Source organism: Herpailurus yagouaroundi, unplaced genomic scaffold (assembly GCF_014898765.1).
Source record: "Herpailurus yagouaroundi ecotype Mexico unplaced genomic scaffold, PumYag 139, whole genome shotgun sequence".
NCBI lineage: Eukaryota > Metazoa > Chordata > Mammalia > Carnivora > Felidae > Herpailurus > Herpailurus yagouaroundi.
This window is the reverse complement of record NW_024412394.1, coordinates 17,721,463-17,742,669: the sequence shown is the minus strand read 5'-3', so window position 1 is coordinate 17,742,669 and position 21,207 is coordinate 17,721,463. Positions and strand designations below refer to the sequence as shown.

Genomic DNA, 21,207 nt, shown 5'->3' with positions numbered 1-21,207 from the left:
AACTTGAACTTCTAGGGGTCCCTGAGTGGCTCAGCTGGTTAAGCGTCCAACTTTGGCTCAGGTCACGAACTCACACTTCATGAGTTCGAGTTCCACATCAGGCTCTGTGCTGACAGCTCAGAGCCTAGAGCCTTGTTTGGATTCTGGGTCTGCCTCTTTCTCTGCCTCTCCCCCACTCACACTCTGTTTCTCTCTCTCTCAAAAATAAATAAACATTAAAAAAAAATAAAAAAATAAAAAAAGAACTTGAACTTCTAAAACATGTTAGCAAGGAACACTAATTGTGTAGAAAAGTAGCAAGACAAAATAAAGGGACTTCACATCTAGGGATGGCAAATTGTAGGAAGGTAAATACATGAAGAAATTAATGATAGACAAGGGTGACAATGCTAAGTTTGTTATGTAGATTCCTCTATATCATGTCTGGGATGATAGGGGTCTAGAGTCTCAGATGATTAACTTCAGTCCTTCCTGATAGGGAGAGGAGGGGAGATACCTTTACAAATTTATCTTCTACCTTTAGGTAAAGAGAGGGAAATGCAGAGAGCTTTTCTTGTTTCTGCTACTTCTCAGTTGTCTTCAGCTCAAAATAATCAATATGCCAAGGTGGCATATTTTGGGGAGGTATGTTCTGGTACCTTTCAAAAGTCACCTAGTAACCGGGGCGCCTGGGTGGCTCAGTCGGTTAAGCGTCCGACTTCAGCCAGGTCACGATCTCGCGGTCTGTGAGTTCGAGCCCCGCGTCAGGCTCTGGGCTGATGGCTCGGAGCCTGGAGCCTGTTTCCGATTCTGTGTCTCCCTCTCTCTCTGCCCCTCCCCCGTTCATGCTCTGTCTCTCTCTGTCCCAAAAATAAATAATAAAAAAAAAAACATTGAAAAAGAAAAAAAAGAAAAGTCACCTAGTAACCACTGTCAGACTTAGATTTCCCCACATTCTTACTTCATTTCTGTGATTGTAATGAGGGAAGATTACAATTGATTCCTATAAGTTTGACCCTGGGGCATTTAACATTTTTAAGTGCCATCTGTATCCCCTAAGTGATTTAATTTTGATCCAAACTAGTATTACATTTATTAAGTTGAGTTTTTATTCTTAGAGATTGATAATCTATGATGCCTCTCTGTATGTAGGATGTGGAGGATAATTTCAGCTAAACAGCATCTGTGATTTATCAGTGTACTCTATCCATTACAGAACACGTAATTTTCTGTCATTACTAGTGACTGAATTTGGGGCCAACTCAGGCAAAAGTGTGAGGTAGGCAAAGGTTTTCTCTGACATTTGCCTTCTCACTTTCCCTTTCTGCTTTAAGCATCCATCCTGGCCTCATTTCCAGTTGTTACTCAGGTATTTGTACTCTAACAGAAAACTGCTACCTGTAAAAAGCTTTCAAGGCCCAACTAAATGATTCTTTCCTAGTGGACTTTGAGAGGGAAATGGGCCCTGTGGGAGAGACATTTTCTGGAGAAGGGCAGCCATCAGTTTGTACTACAGGCATTGCAGGTCTAGCACTTGGGGTTCTGAGTTGTAGCTCTGAGACAGAGTCTCTACTTAGGTCTTCAAACTATTCTCAAGGCTCTTTGACTCTGCATCTCCCTGTGACTATTGCCATGTTTTTCTTCATCTCTTCATAGTCAAATGTCTTTGAAGAAAAATCTTCCTCACTGACTCTTTCTTCTCACTCTATCTTTCCCCACTCATTTTCGCTTCTTCCCCCATCACTTCAATGAACTCGCCCTGGCAAACGTTAGCAATTGTAAATTGACTGGATATTTTTTTCTTACATATGGGATCTCTGCTGAGTTTCACTTTGAGTCTGCTCTCTGATTCTTACAATCTCATCCTTCTTTGGTTTCTTTCCATGGGAATGTGCTCCCCTGGTTCTCCAACCTCTCAGTTCTAGAGGAACCAGTGGGCCCAGGGTTGGGTGAGTACATAATATCCAGCAGCATTCATTCCCCTTTCTTGATACGGACAATTGCATTTTCTTAATTCTTAGTTCAAGTACTATGCAAATGAATGTTCAAGCCCCCTTCTGACCTGTTTGCTGGTCTAGATCCTTTGAGAATGGAAATTTTGGACCCACCACTTCCCCAGGCATTGCCTCCCCCTCATATTTTCCATCTGAGTCTCCTTCTACCCTTACTTCAAAGGTTAGTGATCACTAAAGTTGCCTCATGAACCACCTCCTTTTCCTCCTTTCCCCTCCTGACCTTGTCACTACCCTGGCTTTTGACTTCAGGGTCCCAAATCTCTACCTCTGTTCCAGGCTCACCTCTCTTCCAGATCTGCACATCCAATCACCTATCAGATACCTGCATTCTACCTTATCTTCTGCCCTCCACCCTGTATACAGGGTGTATACTAATTTTGTATCCGAAATTAGTAATTCTTTGCCACCTTGCCCTTTCAGTGGCTTCCTTCATACAGTCCCTAAGTCTTGCTAAATCTATCTCCTTAATAGCTGTTAAATTCATACGTTTTCATTTTCTCACTACTGCCTTGGTGTGAGCCTTTACTTCGCTAAAGCAGTAAACAAGTATTATCTTGTTTGCTACTTTAAACCTCTATAATTCTAGAGTTTGCACAAGGACGAAGTTTTCTAAAATGCAAATCTTATCTGTAAACATTGGCACAAAACTATGTGCCTGCTTCCCTTTATTTTACAGAATAAATTCTTGGTTCATTAGCATAACATCTGATGCTTTGTGATCTAACCACCTTCACAAGGCTCTGGCATCCTCTTCAGGCACCACATCCCTTCACAGTACAACCTTTGGACAGTATGTTCTTCTGGATCATTCTTTTAGTTTCATGACTGTCTATGTCTCGTCTACCTATCTAGAAAATAGGCTCCATGATAGAAGGGATTGTAGAGTGAACTCCCTTTGTGCAGGTATGGATTGACTGAAGTGGATGTCAGGGGAAGGATAAGGAAAAGCAAAGAATGTATCATTTCTCATCTGGTGACTACTGCCTTTCATCAGGATTGGCCTGACTAGCCTGACTCTGATGTACAAATAACTTTGGAGATGTCCCAAGCACACTCCACAGTAGGATAATCATAGCAGAGATGTGAATAGCCTACATTCCTTAGGAAATTCACATCTTACCTTCTAGACCCTTGTCTTTACGTCTTTTGCCAGGTAAGCTTTCCAGCATTTAAAACCAAAGGTGGGTCTTTTGGTCTAGTACAAGGAGATGCTGAAGTCATCATCTGATTGATATCTGAAGAGTAAAATGTTATGAGAGTCTTGAATACTTCATCGATCAGGCATATGTCACATGTCAGGTAATAGTCCACCACAGGCCTCCCCAGGAGAGAGAAGACAGTAGACTTTGGTTTCCTTCTGAATTTATAAGTGTGTGACCTTGGTGGTATATTGCTTGTTGTATGCTATATTAGCTTGAAAGATAAAAACTAATACTAATACTATTAAAGGTTTCTCCCGGTTTCTTCTGATTTGGATTTATATTGAATAATCTGGATTTCTGTTTCTTTCTTCTTATAAATCCTCATTTTCTTTTTTGAGACTTCTAGGGGAAAATTCTCCATGAATTAGAGTCCTCACATAATCAGAATCTTAATTGTCAGGAGAAAATAAAACGTACTATGATAGATGTAGGATATAGATAAAATACTTCTTTGACCATGTCCTCATTGTTTCTTCCAATTTAGGGAAATTACCTAGATTGTTCACCTCTATAAAGCTATACAATGAAAATGGATCAGAATGATTATTCAGAAGCAACACAGTAATTCTTTTTTTTTTTTTTAATTTTTGTTTTCAACGTTTTTTATTTATTTTTGGGACAGAGAGAGACAGAGCATGAACGGGGGAGGGGCAGAGAGAGAGGGAAACACAGAATCGGAAACAGGCTCCAGGCTCGGAGCCATCAGCCCAGAGCCTGACGCAGAATCGGAAACAGGCTCCAGGCTCGGAGCCATCAGCCCAGAGCCTGACGCGGGACTCGAACTCACGGACCGCGAGATCGTGACCTGGCTGAAGTCGGACGCTTAACCGACTGCGCCACCCAGGCGCCCCAACAACACAGTAATTCTTAATCAAATAAATATTCTGGAGGTTCGATGTCCTTATTACTAAGACTGCCAGGGGTGAAATACACATTTTTAGAAAAAATTTCAACAATATTTTCTTAAGCCCTCCATCTGTGTTTACATAGCACTTTATACAAATGTTTATGTAGCACTATATACATACTTTTGTTGTAGCACACATTATATGCCATTATTGTACTTTGTTCTATTTGTCTGTCTCCCCTTGAATTTGAGTGCTTTGAAGTTAGGGGGCCATTGCTCTTCATGTCCTCATCAACTAGCACAAATTCCAAGAGAATTGTAGTAAATATTTAATTGAAACCTATTTCATAAAAGGCAATTCTGGGGGCACCTGGCTGGCTCAGTAGGTAGAGCTTGCAACTCTCGATCTTGGGGTTGTGAGTTCAAGGCTCACATTGCATGTAGAGATTACTTAAAAAACTAGTTAATTAAAAACAAATGCCCCAAAGTGGTTTTTAAAATTGGCAGTTCCAAGATAAAAAATGAATTTCTGATAATTCTGAGTCCCAGAGAAAATTTTCTATATTTGAATTCCCTATTCTTTGTTGAAGTTTTAGAAGGAAAATATATAGCCATTACTTTGCTAATTATATTATCTGAGACACAGTAAGTCTGAACATTTTGAATCTTATCAATTAAAAATTGTAGAAATTTGTTTTCTTATTATATAAGTATGCATATAATATTCTCAATTTTGCCTCTATCTGCAAAAAACTAAAATACTTACAGGAAAAGTTTTCTGATCCCTATCCTATAAAATACTTTATAGGTTTAAGAAACAATTGGTCTGTAAAAATTTCCCTAATGCAACATTATAACACTGGCCTGGACACTGAAATCCTGAATATTGCTTCTCATCTACGTCTATGTCTGACCCTTCTTTTGTGTGCTATTTGACTTGACACAGGGCTGAATGCTTAACAGGTACTGAGTAAAAAGTGGCTATCTGATTTAATTCTCTAGCTGCTCAGTTTTAGGAAAAGACTTGGACTTACCTTATTAGAATCTTAATTAACGGTTGGGGCACCTGGGTGGCTCAGTCGGTTAAGCGGCCGACTTCGGCTCAGGCCATGATCTCGCGGTCTGTGAGTTCGAGCCCCGCGTCAGGCTATGTGCTGACAGCTCAGAGCCTGGAGCCTGTTTCAGATTCTGTGTCTCCCTCTCTCTGACCCTCCCCCATTCATGCTCTGTCTCTCTCTGTCTCAAAAATAAATAAACGTTAAAAAAAAATTTTTTTTTAAAAATCTTAATTAATGGAATCCTAAAAATGCAATGTAAACACATATATTTATAATGATGATTTTAAATGGCTGGGCTGGACTATGAGGGATATGCTCAGAAATATATGCAAGAATCATCAGACAGACTTATCTCTCTGCCAAACATTACAAGTTGGTAAAATCTGTGAAGGACTAGAGGTGATAACTCAGACAGCTAAGAGATTAGTCTGAATTAACACATCAGGCCAATGAGATGGGGTTTTGCTTAATTCTAACTTAATACTTTCAAATGCAGCATTACCAGTGACATCAGCCATACGAATAGTTTTAAAGATCTCAAAATCCGGTAACTACACAGCAAAGGAATGGTACCAGGTAAAATGAAACTTAGAGTTAATGGTTTGGTCAGTTAAGGTTAGCATTTTAGTGAAACTTTTCTTCTTCCCTTTCGGTTCTAGGGAAGTTCTTGCTAATTTCACTTGTTAAAAGATTGCATTTTCCACTGCCTGGATTAGGCGGGTTGTATTGGATATCCTGCCTAAATGTAGTTTGAATAAACCAGTCAAGAATTTAACCTCTGTTTGACAAACTAATTGGCTGGGGGGTTAAAACCATCAGTTATGTAATCAACTGTATGCAATCAATTAGGGTGAACTGGTTATGTTCAGGCTGCTTCATTTCTGAAGAATCTTGTTAGCAGTAGAGCCCTCTGAGTTACTTGCCTAACCCTTAGGAAGCAACTCAGCCTTCTGTACAAGCATGAGGTTTTCAATTCCCCGCCAATTTCACAGGGCTTTCAGGTAATGGACTGCATTTTACCAAAGGAGCAGTGTTAAGTGCGTGCAGAAGAATGGTTCTGGCAGATTATCCCTTCCTTAGTGAATCACAAATGAGCTATTAATGTCTGGCTCCCTCTCTGGATGACTCAGTGGAGGGGCCAGGTGCAGGGAATTAGGAGTCTGAAATGGGGGCAGGTGCAGTCCCTCGTGGGCAGTTCCCCAACACGAGGAAGTTGCAGACCTGATCCAGGGGAGTTAGAGAATAAGAGCCGAGGTGTGATCCTTAATAATGAGATGGAAACAGGGACTCTGGACAAGATAGAGAACATTCACAGAAAGAATGGTGGGGGGAAGGAGATGGGGTCTGGTGACACTTTTCAGCAGAGATGAGAATTAAGTTTTAAAATGTTTCCCTCCATTTATCAAAAGAGGTTTGATATTTTAAACTGCCATTCGTTGTTTTCTTTCTGTTTGCATTTTCGATCCGCTTTCTCCAGAAGCTTGGAATTGAAGGGCTTTGTTCAGTTATCACAATTTGTGTTATATTTTAGTTTCTAATATGTACTAATTTCTCAGCAACACTTGGTCATTTCATTAATTGCTATGAAATTAGAATTAAAGCTCAGCTTCCTGTGAGTACCCAACACTGATCGAACTGAGACCAGGTTCTTCTAAAATATCTTTAGCTAATATTTCCTATGCACATCTTTATGTTGATTACTCATGCAGTTAATTATTATTATAACAGCTCTTACCAAATATATGTTGAACTAATGAATGTGACTCTGGACCTTGTGGCTGCCCAAAAGCATAGAGTCCATTTCATAGTTACCATAGACACAAAAAAAGAATTAAATAAGTAGTTCAGGGGCATTAGAGCTCACCTGACAAATTAGATAATACAATATTAGAAGATCTTATAGTTTAAATACAACATTTTATTATGTTTTTTTTTAAAAAAATATTTTTGAGAGAGCAACAGAGTGCAAGCAGGGGAGGGGCAGAGAGAGGTAGACACAGAATCTGAACTGTCAGCACAATTGGGGGCCTGAACCCACAAACTGTGAGATCATGACCTGAGCTGAAGTGGGATGCTTAGCTGACTGAGTCACCCAGGTAGGTGCCCCTTATGTGGTTTCAAATGTGTGATATCAAAGTACTTTCTACAAAACACTTTATTGGAAAATAATGCTATTTTTTAATTGGAGAGATAGTTGATTTATATTAAGCATGTAGTATCTTACAACAGTTGATAAAGATATTTTTTAATAAAGGCATTCTGGCATTGTTAGATTGAAACTGCCAGCCTACAGTACCAAGTGCTGGTGAAGATGTGGAACAAATGGAATTCTCATACACTGTTGGTAGGAGTGCAAAATAACTGATACTCTGGAAAACCATTTGGCAGGGCTTTTTTTGTATAGTTTATTTATTTTTGGGGGGAGGAGAGAGAGCATGCGTGTTCAGGAGGGGCAGAGAGTGAGGGAGAGAGAGAGGGTCCCAAGCAGGCTCTGCACTGTTAGCACAGAGCCTTATGCAGGGCTCGGACCCATGAACCGTGAGATCATGACTTGAGCTGAAATGAAGAGTCGGAGGCTTAAGTGACTGAGCCACGCAGGTGCCCCAATTTGGCAGGTTTTTTTTTTTTTTTTTTCTTATAGAGTTACGCATTTACTTAACATATTGCCCAGTAATCCTACTTCTGGTTACTTACTGTAGAGAAATGAAAATTTATGTTCACACTAAATCCTATAGGCAAATGTTCAGAGCAGCTTTATGTGTGGAAGTCAAAAACTGGAAACAACCCAGTGCCCTTCAACAGTGGTATGGATAAACAAGCTATGGTAAGTGCATACCATGTGATACTACTCAGTAAAAAGGAACAAACTATCAATATGTATTGATATCGATAGTGTAGAATAGGTAATTCTCAAAGACATGTGGGAGTGACACACCATATGAAAAGGATACATATTGTATGATTTCAGCCACGTTCCATTTTCAAAAAGACAAAACCATAAAACCAGTGAAGAGGTTAGTGATTGCCAAAGGTATGGGCATGGTGATAATATTGCTATAGAGTTGTAGCACAGGGAGTTTTGCGGCATAAAGGAATTGTCTTGTATCTTCATTGTGGATACATCATTGAACCCCACATAAATGAGCACCAAAAGAAAAAAAAACACTGTATGATATTTAAAAAATACAATAAAGAAAGTCTCTCAGCCTGTAAGATTTAGATAATTATTTAAGCAACTGAGACTTACTTACAATCAGGTGGTAACTTCTTAGGCACATAGCAACTGGAAGACCATGGGTTTTGAAAGCCATGGGATAGTTTTCGGAGCGGTGAAAAGGTATAAATTCACCTATAGAATTTTTATTTTATTTTATTATTATTTTTTAAATTAAATTCTATGCCCAGTGTGGGGCTTGAACTCACAACCCCGAGATCAACAGTCACATGTTATATCGACTGAGCCATCCAGGAGCCCCAGTATAATTTTTTCAAAAAGACATAAAATACTATTTTTGAGAAGGGAACTCCTATAATTATTCAAAATTTGAAGCAGAAAAGCACCTGGGTGGCTCATTTGGTTAAGCAAGCATCTGACTCTTGATTTTGACCCAGGTCATGATCTCACACTTCGTAGGTTTGATCCCCATGTCAGGCTCTGTGTTGACAGTGTGGAAACTGTTTGGGATTCTCTCTCTCTCCCTCTCTCTCTGTCCCTCCCCCACTTGGGCACTCACTCTCTCGCTGTCTCAAAACAAATATATAAAATTAAAAAAATTTAAATAAAAGTACAAATTTTGAAGAAGAGTCTTGGAATCTTGTTTGAACCCATCATTTTGTTGTTCATTTATGTAGATTTCCCCCTCTGATGTTTATTCTGGCATTAATGAACATAACAGAATTTGAAAGAAAGATTAGAAATATGTTGTTAGAAATAGCCTTGCTTTAAGGGACATGCATATTGATATGCCAGGAAAACTTAGGCAGTTTTCTCACTGCTGAGATTTTCTTTTTCTTTTTCCCCACCCAGTCTGGAGACCAATGGAAACCATGTAGTTACTAAATGATTGATGTTTGTGCTCCTTAAGAACCTTGGGAATTACCATCCTAGATCACATCATTAGTCTGCCTAGTCTAACATCTTGCTTCTGGCTGAGGTAATTATCTGATGCTTTTGAGGGACATTTAAATCTTCCTTGTAAACCATTGACCATTGTTTCACATAGTGTTGATTCTCATTGCTGAGATATAGGTGAGAAACCTGGGCTAAAGAGAAACAAAGTAATACAACTAAGTTGTTTTATATTCTTAAAAGCTAAGTTTATTTTGACCATTTGATGCTACTGGTTAGATCACAAATGATAGGAATGTTGTGATACACTTGATCTAATTCTCAAGGATTTGATTTTCTGTTCTGCTATGAGGCTGTGAGAATTGGTAGATAAAAAATCCATCTCACCTAACGGGTTTAATATATGTTAGAAGTCCCATATTGTATAAGAGAAAAAGGAAATGAGCCTCTCTACATTTGTAAGATGACTGTTCAGTGCTTTTTGTGTTATGGTCTCAAAACAAATTATTCCCAAAATCTTCCCCAGAGTTCTCAAACTGGTAACTCTTCATTTACTTTTTGCCATTTTCTTTCTAATATAATGCTTTGATTCCTTAAGAATGGGACATTTTAATTGGCCAATATAATTTGATCCTTTTCTAACTGCCTGTCTCCTAGGTAGATGTTAAGTGTGTTGGCATTGCTTTAGAGCCAGCAAATTTATTTAGCATGTACAGCTTCTTAATGAAAAAATTTTTTTTAAATGAATGCCAGGTGAGAGACAAACTTCTGCAAACATTCAGGGGTTGGAATTTAGGCATTCTACTCAGTGAGAATATTTGTTGTTGTTATTTATAAGCGGAGTTCTAGCTGAAGTTTTGTTTTTGTTTGTTTGTTTGTTTGTTTTAAGTCTGTTTACTTAGAGAGAGAGAAAGAGAGCACAAGCAGGGGAGGGACAGAAAGAGAGGAAGGTAGAGAGAATCTCACCCAAAAAGGCTCTGCGCTGTCAGTGGGGAGCCTGATGCAGGGCTCAAACCCATGAACCTTGAGATCATGACCTGAGCCAAAATCAGGAGTAGAAATTAAGAGTAGGAGGCCACCCAGGTGCCTCCTAGCTGAGGTTTTTAATTGGTAAGAAGGCAGCTATGTTACAAGACGTAAATAACCTGAGGACCAGGTATGTAGAGAATACTTCTACAGTAGTGTGTTCTCAACTGACATAACTTTGTCCCCCCCGCCCCCCTCCCCTGCCCTGCTGGGGACATTTGGAAAATCTGGAGACATTTTTGTGTGACAACTGGAGGCTCGGGGGAGTGTACTTACTGGCATTTAGTAGGTAGAGACCAGGGATGCTGCTAAATATCCTGCAGTGCACAGGTCAGATTCTACAACAAATAATTTATTCAGTCCAATATGTCATTAGTGCCAAGGTTGAGAAACCCCACTCTATAAAACGAAGAAAATGTGTGCTTTTAGCATGGAGCACAGTGCCTGAGACGTGGTAGGTACAGAATATGGATTGAAGAGATTTTCATTAGGGACTTCTCAGATCAGACTCAGAGCATAGAGGGAGAGTATTTATTATTGTAATCAAGAAAATTGCAAAGCAATGTTAACCTAATACGAAATCACAAATTTCATGATATGTATTACAATTATTTTGCAGCATGTTTGATTAGCCACACATGGAGCACAGTTCTTTAAGAGGACTGTTACCAGTATCAGGTTTTAACCTGGGCAAGTATGCATTGTTTTCCTCTCCTCTCCGTTACAGTTAGTTTTCAAGGATCAGTCATCAGTTTTTCCCCCTCTCTTACTATCAATGGCACACAGTTTCTGGGACTCATGTCCTACCAGCTGGGATTCTCTTGCTCCCATGACAGTTCTCCAGAGCTGTGGGCTGCAGTTCTCGGTTTCACCTATAATCGTCTAGTTTGCTAATCCTCTCTTCAGCTGTTTGATCTTTAAACTTGAAGCATTTTGGAGCAGAAAATTCTGTTGATTTGCTTGTCTCTCTCTCTCTGAATCCTGGATCTGGAAAATAAACTCTTTATAATAAGATAGTAAATAGTAGGTTCTCTGGACCAGAACATGATTTTACATAAATAATCAGCTGGGGGCAGAGTGCATAGGGGGCAGGATTGAGTATCTCAGTCCTTGGTTTGGGACTAAAGAAATCACTTTTTATCACATTTGGGCAGATTTTTGCTTAGTGAAGGGGTGCTCATGATGGCTTTCATGAATCTTGCTGTGCTGCTCGTGAGAGCTAGCCTTCTAAAATTTTTAGCCCCATTTCCCCTTTTCTTGGGGATCAATAATGCATCTGTGGGCCACAGACCAGAAACCATTCTTGGCTAACTTAGTGTGTCCATCACTGTCAAATTCTTAAAGCAGGCTTCAGTTCAGCCTTCAGGATGCTAAGGGTCTGCAGACTAGGGAAGAACCCCTTTATAAAAGTCACACTGCTTGAAACTTGGTGCTTATAATTCCTTTACTCATAGACTTCTAAATCCACTGGAGAGTTTAAAAGTTCAAACTTGTAAATAGAAACTGGGAATGCTAGCTTATCTTATGAAACAAGTTTTCATCAAAATTCAAATAAGGATAACAGATTCTTTCTTCTTCTGTAGGAATAGAGGATATTTGGGGGAACCCAAAAGTGGGAGAGGTTGTTTTTCCAAGAACCAAAAGCCATCAAAGGCAAACTTTTCCAATTTCACAATTTCACTTTGGGATTGTGCCATTTTCCTTCTACTCTTCACATCCAGATGTACAGCAGATACAAGATAGTAAGGCAGGAAGGAGAAGGAATTAAGATTTCCATTCTAGAGTTCACTGTTACATAATAGAATCTTATACACATTACAGTGTCCACAAAACCGAGGAATTTATAATTAACGTACTTCTCAGAGATCTCCACACATATCCATAGTGTTATTATTTTAAACCAATGATGTTAAATGGCCACCAGTTATCAACATCGCAGCCTAGGGAAAAAATGTTCTTGAGTATTGATTTCTGAGACTCCAGTAAATGCAGCATTGGCTCAAGCTGAAGATCTATAGAAATGAACGGTAAAACTAGGTGGAATAGGTAAAAGTTATTCCTTGATCACCACAAATCTAATTGATTATAAATTTCAAGATTTCGTATTATATCCTTTTTTTTGGCAAGTTGGTCTTTCTTTATGTTTCAGAAATAACAGTATTAAATGCTGTAGAGAAAGGTTAGAGGGTTGAGATTGAGGTTGCATTAAAAAGACGAGTTAAAAGCTTTAATTTATACTTGAGAATAACAAGATATGAAAGGATTTTGTGAAAATCCTTTGTTCATTAGATAATGTTTATTTAACAAGAAATGAGTGTTTTCACTGAGATTAAACCGAGGATTTTATTGGAAAGACTTTAAGAAGTAAGGTCTCTGTTCTTTAAACCCTGCTGATTTAAAGAAATATCACTAAATACTTTTAAGTCCATTTTTATTCAGTTCTGTCTACTTGCCATTGGTTATATAGACTTAGAACCTTAAATCATATTCTTTTATTCTTCATTTTCTGTTTTAAAATTTTGGCAAGCTTGTTTTCTTTGTGCTTGTTGTTATTTGAAGGCCTCTGCAGAATTTTCTTGTGTAGTCAGTGCTGTTGGAAGAAACCATGAGGTCATTGCCAGTGGGGAAGCTGTTAGCTAAATCTCCTGAGGCAACAGTATGGTGGTGCAGCTGAATTGCATCTTCCATGGGTCTAAAGTGATGTGACCATACTGACTGTTTGCCCAGGACAACCCACATCCACACTTGCTGCCCCAGCATACTTGTAAATAAAACCTCTCTCAAAAGTGTCTTGGTGCAAACAATAAATTACACGGCCATTCCAAACTTAGAAGGCTATATGGAGAGAGTGGTCATGGTTCAAGTGGTTCTTATTTTTGATGGTAGAAGTAGTATGTAGCTTGTAAAAAGATCAGCAAAATTAGATGATCCAGGATGAAACAGAATATGGTAGGTTTCTGGGGGGACTGAGAAGGAAAACATTTGCAGAAGCCAAAACATGGAGAAGGAGAAAGAAAAAAGTAAGCATCATAATAGCAGAGCTATTAATTATTGGGGCAAAGCCAGGTGGTTTGGTGCTGCTAGTGAGGGAAGGGATGGTGGAAACTAGCACTCCATGCAACTTGAAGAAACACAACAAAGTGCTTTCATAGTAAGAGAGTATAGCATAGAGGTCACGGACATGGGCTTTGGAACAGACTGCGTAGTGTTTGCTTTTCTCAAGCTACTTAAAAATGGAAAAGATGCTTAAACAATATATGCCTCATTTTCCTCAGCTGTAAAATGGGAATAAGAATAATACCTATGCCACAGAGTTACTATGAAGATTACATGAGTTAATGCTTATAAAGCAGTGTTTATCACATTGTAAGCACTTCATCCACACAGTCTGCTATTGTTATTATTGTTGTTATTGTTTTCAGTGAGCAAAGGAGATAATGGCTATATCACTGTTGCTTAGTACCTTAAATGAAACTGCCATATGCATCCTGGATGCAGTATCGCGTACTGAACAGCTCTGCAACCCCATGGGCTAGGTGGGATTCCTCTCTCTATCATTTATTTGTTAGAAAATTGTTGAACTTCTCTTTAGTTTGTCTCTGCATTTTTAGATGGAGAGAAAAAATAGCATAGACTTTTAGGTTAGACTTGTTACAGTCCTTATAAAACCACTCCATGCAGTCTTATGCACATGCTCAGTGCTTAAATGTTAGAAGCTGTTCTGTTGGAAACTCTTCCAATAAGTTCCTATAAATGATAAGGGACAAGTAAGCTAGTGACTTTCTAGGTCCCCTAAATCTAATCATTTCTTAAGTAAGTAGGTAGGTATGAACACATAGTCCCTATTGAAGCATGGAGTGGCTGCAGGATAGTGTGTTTGAGGTGTGTGTGTGAAATTCCTTGAAAGAGAGGGTAGGTGACACTACAATTTTATCATTCAGGAGAGATAGTGAGTTTAGGGTCCATTAGCACAAGAATTCATCTGTCTCTTTCTCTCTCATGCTCTCTGTCTGTCTATTATCTTTCTCTGTCTCTATTGTCTGTCTCTCTCTCCCTCTTTCTTGTGTGTATGAGCTTGTCCAGAGGGAATATGTGTTAGGAAAAGAAGGCAAAGAACTGAATCCTGAAGAACACCTTCCCTTAAAGGTTGGATGAAAGAGGGCTCCCCAACAAAACAATAACAGTTAAGGAATAACAGGGTTTAGAGAGAAACAGGAGATAATGATGTCCTAGAAATTAAGGCGAGAGCACCTTAAGAACCCTAATAACAAATGCTATAATTATGGGAAATATAATTAAATCAGCAAAAAAAGCAATTGGGACTTGGAACTAGACCTGAAGCTTAGGCTACTAATAGCTTTACTGGGAATAGTATTGGTAGAGTGACTGGGGCAACATGTAGACTACAGTAGATTGAGACCTGTATAAAAGATGAGAAAAACTAAATAATAAGTAATATAAATCAAAAGAAAAAAGAAAACCTATCTTTTCGAGGAATTTGACAGTAAAGGGAAAAGAGGAAAGGCAGTGTTTATCATATGGGAAATTTACACAGGCTTTTAGTTTATGGGAAGAAGTTTGAAGATCTAAGAAACAGAGAATGATTGATGAGGCTAATTTGTGGTGTTTGAGCAGGAGGAGACAGGGATGAGATCACCTTTGTAGAGGTTAGCTTGGGAAATAGGAAAGATATCCATTTCTGTGAGTCAGATGAGAAGGAGATAAAAAATAATGAATATTTGAAAAGTTTAGAAATAAAAGTGTGATCATGAATTCTCTGTGTCCCCAAATCTATTTATGAAGTTGATGACTTGGTCATACAGGTAGAAAGATAGGGAACACCAAAGACTTAAACAGAAGAAAACTTCTACTAGAGGTGAATGGAAGAGGGGTTCATTAACATTGAAGGCCTGATTGAGGTTGGAGGTCAAGTATTTGTGATAGCACCAAATGACACAATTTTTAGGTATAGGTGGTTTTACTCTTTTCAGCTATGTGATTTTCTATAGAGTTCTTGAACTTCCTGGGAGCAAAAGTGATGGAAGTGAATGCATAGCTTTGTCAGAGTCAGGGATTTTATATGTGGACATGAGTGAAGAATGAGAGATGAGAGATGGGGAGGTCAGAGAATGCTAATGAAAGAGAGGGTCAAGGCAGGATGGAAGGAAGTAGCCTTTAGGTGAGTAATGGAAGGAAGTCAGGAGAGGGAATAGATGCAGCAGAATCATAAATAAAAGGAGACTTTTTTTATTTTTTCTTTTTTTTTTTTAATTTTTTTTTCAACGTTTATTTATTTTTGGGACAGAGAGAGACAGAGCATGAATGGGGGAGGGGCAGAGAGAGAGGGAAACACAGAATCGGAAACAGGCTCCAGGCTCTGAGCCATCAGCCCAGAGCCCGACGCGGGGCTCGAACTCACAAACCGTGAGATCGTGACCTGGCTGAAGTCGGACGCTTAACCGACTGCGCCACCCAGGCGCCCCAAGGAGACTTTTTTTAATTGAAAAGCAGGAGGTTTGGCTGGAGGATGAGTTTTCTTTTTTAAGATGTCAGAGATGGAGGGGTCCTTAGAAATGAAAGGGCTGGGGTCCAGTCATTAGAGTGGAGACTAGTGGGATGGTCTCTGAGTGATCAAATCCTTTTTGTGCTGAATGTTTAAAGGGACCTCAATGATGACTTATTTAGTCCCAGATAATTTTTAAGTTTATCATTTAAACTCCAAGTAAGTTGGGAGTTCTGAGAGCCAAGGCAACTTGTTTAAGAACAGTGGATTTTGGCAAAAGTGCTAGTAGAACCCAAGTGCCCTTGTTTCCATACAGGGCTGTGTTTAATAAACCACCTGGTGATATACTCAACACACTGTAAAGGAGGACACATAAGGCAAAATGATTCTAGATAGCATAGAAATTAATGAATCAATAGGCACACTTTCTGCACACTTCATCAAATAAATCCATGCTGTCAAATCCTGGCAGCCTATTGTGACCGATGACTTGTATATCAGAGAGAAAATGTAATCCTGGTGACATGTGACATAAAAAGGTCACATTGCCTAACACCAGCCCTTGCTTAAGTCTAGCTAATTAGTGGTGCTTTTTGGTTAATTCAAGTGGATGGACCTCAAGGCAATACTATTTATAGAATTCAGCCTGATATTTTAATTACCCTCTATGTTATAATTAAAAAAATGTTTTGAGTATTAATCCACATAGTTTTAAAATATAAAATAATTTCAGGGTCACAGAGATTACAGAATCAAGCCCTGGTTGAATTTTTCACTCATTAAGTCCATCCACTATTTGGGTGACTATTGGGTAAATCATTAATTTTATAGCTAACATAAAGACCATCATGTTGTGGCAAGAATATTGGGCTAAGATGTCAGGAGAAATATTATTTTTGATTAATTCACTCTATCTTTAGGCAAGTACTAAACTATCTAAAACTGTTTTCTCATCAAGCAAATGTAAATACCACCTCCCATACCTCCTTGTTGCTGTGAAGGGCAAATGGTGGCAGGTAAAATGGTAGCAAAATTCATGGATTGGTGACTAAAATAGGGCTTCAGATGCTGACTCTGCCATTGAATAGATAGGTATCTATGGTTATTTAACCTCTCTGTGCATCAGTTTCTTCATCTGTAAAATATAAGTAAAGATACTATCCTTCATGTTGTTGTTAAAATGCAATGCATACAATATATCTGTTACATAAAGGATCTATATTCACATATAATAGCAAGAATTAAAATTGTCTGGATATTAAAAGGTACCATACAAATGTAAAGTTTACTTCTCGGGTGCCTGGGTGGCTTAGTCAGTTAGGAGTCCGACTTCCACTCACGTCAGGATCTCATGGTTTGTGAGTTTGAGCCCCGCATCGGGCTCTGTGCTGAAAGCTTAGAGCCTGGAGCCTGCTTCAGATTCTGTGTTTCCCTCTTCTCTGCCCCTCCCCTGCTTGCACTCTATCTCTCTCCCTCAAAAATGAATAAACATTAAAAAAATTAAAAGATTTTTTTTTCTTCTTTTACCTTCTAATTCTTGTTGAAATCTTGTTGCAGTTCAGGCAGTCTGATGAAATCATACACCTAACTTAGTGACCTTCTTGCCTCGTGTATAATTCATTCCTCTCTGTGGAGGAAGCACTGGAAATGCTTTCATCTGCTTCTTCCTTGTTTCTGTTTGTCCCTCTCCTTCTCATTCACTTTTTACAATGAGATATCTTATGTCTTAAGTTGTGGTATTAGAATTTCAGGAAGCTAAGAACATCTGCTTTTCTGAAAACCAAAGGAAAATGAAGTATTTGAGAAAATACTGACACTGGAAAGATATGGTAGCCTTGACACTCAGTCGTTCTTAGAAAATATTTTTAGGAAGATTTACTTATAGAGTTTAAATATATATCTTCTATGTGAAAAGGAAATTCAGCTACAAATGAACAGATCATGAACATTCAGTATTTATTGAGTGTGGACTGTGTTTCTGGTACTCTTCTAGTTACTTGGGTTATATAAGTGTAAAACTAGACAAAGATCCCTGTCCTTATGGAGCTTACATTTTAGAGGAGAGAGATACTAAGCAACACCTATAATAAATAAGTAGATTATCTACCAAGTTGGAAAGTGATAAATGCTATGGACAAAATTTTAAAATGTAGAGTGTTGTAAGAGACAATGAGAACATGCATGTGGATAGGCTGATCGAGGTGAACGTCACTGAGGAGGAAACATGAGCTAAGTGGAAAGAATTGTGGAAATGAGCCACATGATTATCTGGAAGAAGAGTGGAGAGATATGCACTGGTAGCGGCCCCAGATGGGGTGAATGGTCTGAGAAGAGTGACCAAAAGAAGTAGCAGAAAATTCTGTGTTGTAAGGCACTCTGATTCTTTGCAAAGAAGTCCAGCTTTTATGTGTTTTTAAAGATTACCAAGTCTAATTCCCTGAACATACAAAGTAAAAGGGCAATTATCTTTTCTTACAAGGAGAGCATAAATCAGTGGTTCAAAAGACATTTTACCTTGAATCTCTAATGCCTTCCTAAATTCAGATGAGGTAAGATTTAGGTGTTGTCAGCCAAAGCTGCCATCTATCTGGAACAACACTTTGAATTTTAGAGTAAATTGTATAATGGGTCTTGTCAGCTAGTGATCATGACTTTCAACATTACAGCAAATTATGGAATAAATTTAGGGAGCCAGAGATCAGCACAGGAGGAATGTTAGAAAAATCTTTTTAGAATATTAAAAAGTATCAGATGTGGATTGGTGGATAGCATTTGGATAGAATTCTGGATATTGGACTCTGGCTAGAAATTTGGGTATGTGAACAAGGAGAGCTCACATAACACATAAGAGGTGTTTGCATAGTGGATATAGTGACATTTGTCCTGACAGCAAGTTTGTTGAGACTCCTCTATATATACCACCCCTCACCCCAGTAGACTAATTCATCATTGCACATTTCTACTGAGTCCTTACATGACTTCATAATCCTTTCTAGGACAGTACTTTGGCAGCCACTGCCACCAGCCCTTGAAATAAAACCTTTCTGCCATTGATTTTAGCTAGAAGAAAGAAGTTACTTTGGAGAATAGTTAGGGGAGAATAGTTGCACAAAGTACAGGGGAGCCATTGGCAAAGGATCTTGGGTCATAATGTGAACCATGTACCACAGGTTGATAGAAATGCGGAACAGGATCTGTGTGGTGAGGTAATAAAAGTAAAGACTCTTAGAAGCACTGAGATACAGCAGTGAAAATTTTCACATTTTATAGGAGCAGTAAAAATTCTTTTATTTTTTCTTTACCTTGTTTCATAATATGAGAGCAAGTATGCCCTCAATGAAATTAACAATGGGAAAATTTTAAACAAATAAAAGGAAATACTTCTATTCTTCCCATATAATCAGTCCATAGACTTTTCTGCGGAGGGAGGTCATGGAGTCAAATGTTGAAGAGGAAAAGAAAAGAGAGGAAAATCTGGTTAACTTTATGACCAATAATAACATTGTAATTATGCTCTAAGATAAGAATAATGAGGTTGAAGCTTTGGGGCATAAAATGATCGTCTCAGAGGATATGGAAGGAATTCTCCCACTCTTACCCCTAACAATTTGAATGGCACCAAAGAATTGGCCAGATGCATGATGGGGTATAGTTTTTCTCAGGAGGCAGCCTCTATTAACCTGTAAAACCATTCTTGAAAGACTGGTGGCTAGTTTTATCTGGAAAATCCTACATTTCAGGAGAAATCAGCCTTAATTCCAAGCAAAAAGAATTTTGTAGTTGCTGGAATGATAAGTCTGCAATGATGGATGTGGTCTAATTTTGCTTTTGACTCAGTGTGTGAATTTCTCTTAAAATAATATTCATATAACTAACTTAGTGTATTGTGCTGGATGGAAATTGGCCTTTGACACAGAGCAGGTCCAATAGAAAGCACATGAGCTATCCCTAAGGAATTATAAATAGGCTCTTGACCTTTTGCCACGCTTTCTTCAAAGTTTAAACCAGGTGCTTATACCTTCTGACTTTCTTTCCTGGCATGCTATATGCTGTTTGTGTTCTTGTCTTCCAGAACTTAGGGTAACTTTGAATTTTCACTGTCTTTAAGGGCTACCTAAATTAGTTTTGAGCTGGCCATCTAGTGATCACCTAGAGGGCAAACTCATCTGTAGCCAGTTCTCAGTGAACTTCGAAGAGAGGGCAACAATACTCTCCCTAAATGGAGTTTCCTTAAATGATAAGTATAGTTTAGGTCAGAAAGTCAGGATATCCAGCCTTTCCTGTTAATACCTCTTCTAAACCAACTGGGACCTTAGCCTTGTTTGTTCTTTATATCTGTGTACTTATTCATTTCTTTATTCATATAAAACATGGATATTGTGTGACATAGAGTAATTAACTCCAATTAGCAGATAATGCCCAAATCTCCGTTGTTCAACAAAAGGAAAAAACACATTTTTTTTTTTTTTTCACTCACATCTCAGCCTAAAGAAGGCTAGGTGGCTCCCCTGGCAGTTGTGCTCCTGGTGGTGATTCTGAGATCTAGGCTGCTTCTACTCTGGCTCTGCCATTTGAGGGTCCTTTATGTCCAGCTTCAAGTCCAGTTTCCTCATTTGGAAAATAGAAGCGATAAAAACACACCACAGCTGGGTGTGATGACTAAGTAAAATAAGACACGTTGAATGGCTCTCACAGTACCTGGTGCATAGGACCCACTCATAAAATGTTGATATTTCTTCCCTTTGACTGTACCAGGCACTGAGACAGGAGCAAGACATACTAAGATGAATAAGGCAGATATCTGTACTCAGATTTCTCTTGAGTTCACTATCTGAAAACAAGGCATTTTTTTTAAAACTAGAAACTTGACTCTAAGTACGTTCCATGAAGACAAGCATTGTAGCTTTCCTTTTATTTTATTTATTTATTTATTTTTTAAACATTTATTTATTTTTGGGACAGAGAGAGACAGAGCATGAACGGGGGAGGGGCAGAGAGAGAGGGAGACACAGAATCGGAAACAGGCTCCAGGCTCTGAGCCATCAGCCCAGAGCCTGACGCGGGGCTCGAACTCACGGACCGCGAGATCGTGACCTGGCTGAAGTCGGACGCTTAACCGACTGCGCCACCCAGGCGCCCCTCCTTTTATTTTTAACTACATATTCCCTGGGTCTAGGTCACAATCAGGATAATGGTAAATGCTCAAAATATAGTGTTAAATCAGTGCTTAATATGTCAGAACTATACAGTGAAGAAACTAGAAAATGATACTCATTTCCTGTTTTTTCTCATCACCACCATCCCCTGAATTTACAAAGATTAAAAATGATAACTCATTGGATCACTGTTGCCTTCCTGATTCTATACCAGACTTCATCTAATTGATACTCATTGTGAAGTATCCCTGCATATAAACCATAGTACATAGCTGTTAAAAACTTTTAAATCTTATATATGGTTGACCATAACTAAAATTTTGCTTAATCAGTTATCTTTTTTTTAACCATT

At 38.7% G+C, this 21,207-nt stretch overlaps 1 protein-coding gene across 3 annotated transcripts in view; it reads left to right on the top strand.

Annotated features, from left to right (window-relative positions):
* Positions 1–21,207, top strand: part of PKHD1 (PKHD1 ciliary IPT domain containing fibrocystin/polyductin) — a 475,556-nt gene that overhangs the window by 404,278 nt on the left and 50,071 nt on the right. The window contains exon 61 of one of the 3 annotated variants that reach the window (XR_005789774.1): positions 9,129–9,255. The exons of the other annotated variants lie outside the window; for them this stretch is intronic. The gene's annotated coding sequence lies outside the window, so the exon portion shown is untranslated. The remainder of the gene's footprint in view (positions 1–9,128; positions 9,256–21,207) is intronic. 3 annotated transcript variants of the gene reach the window in all.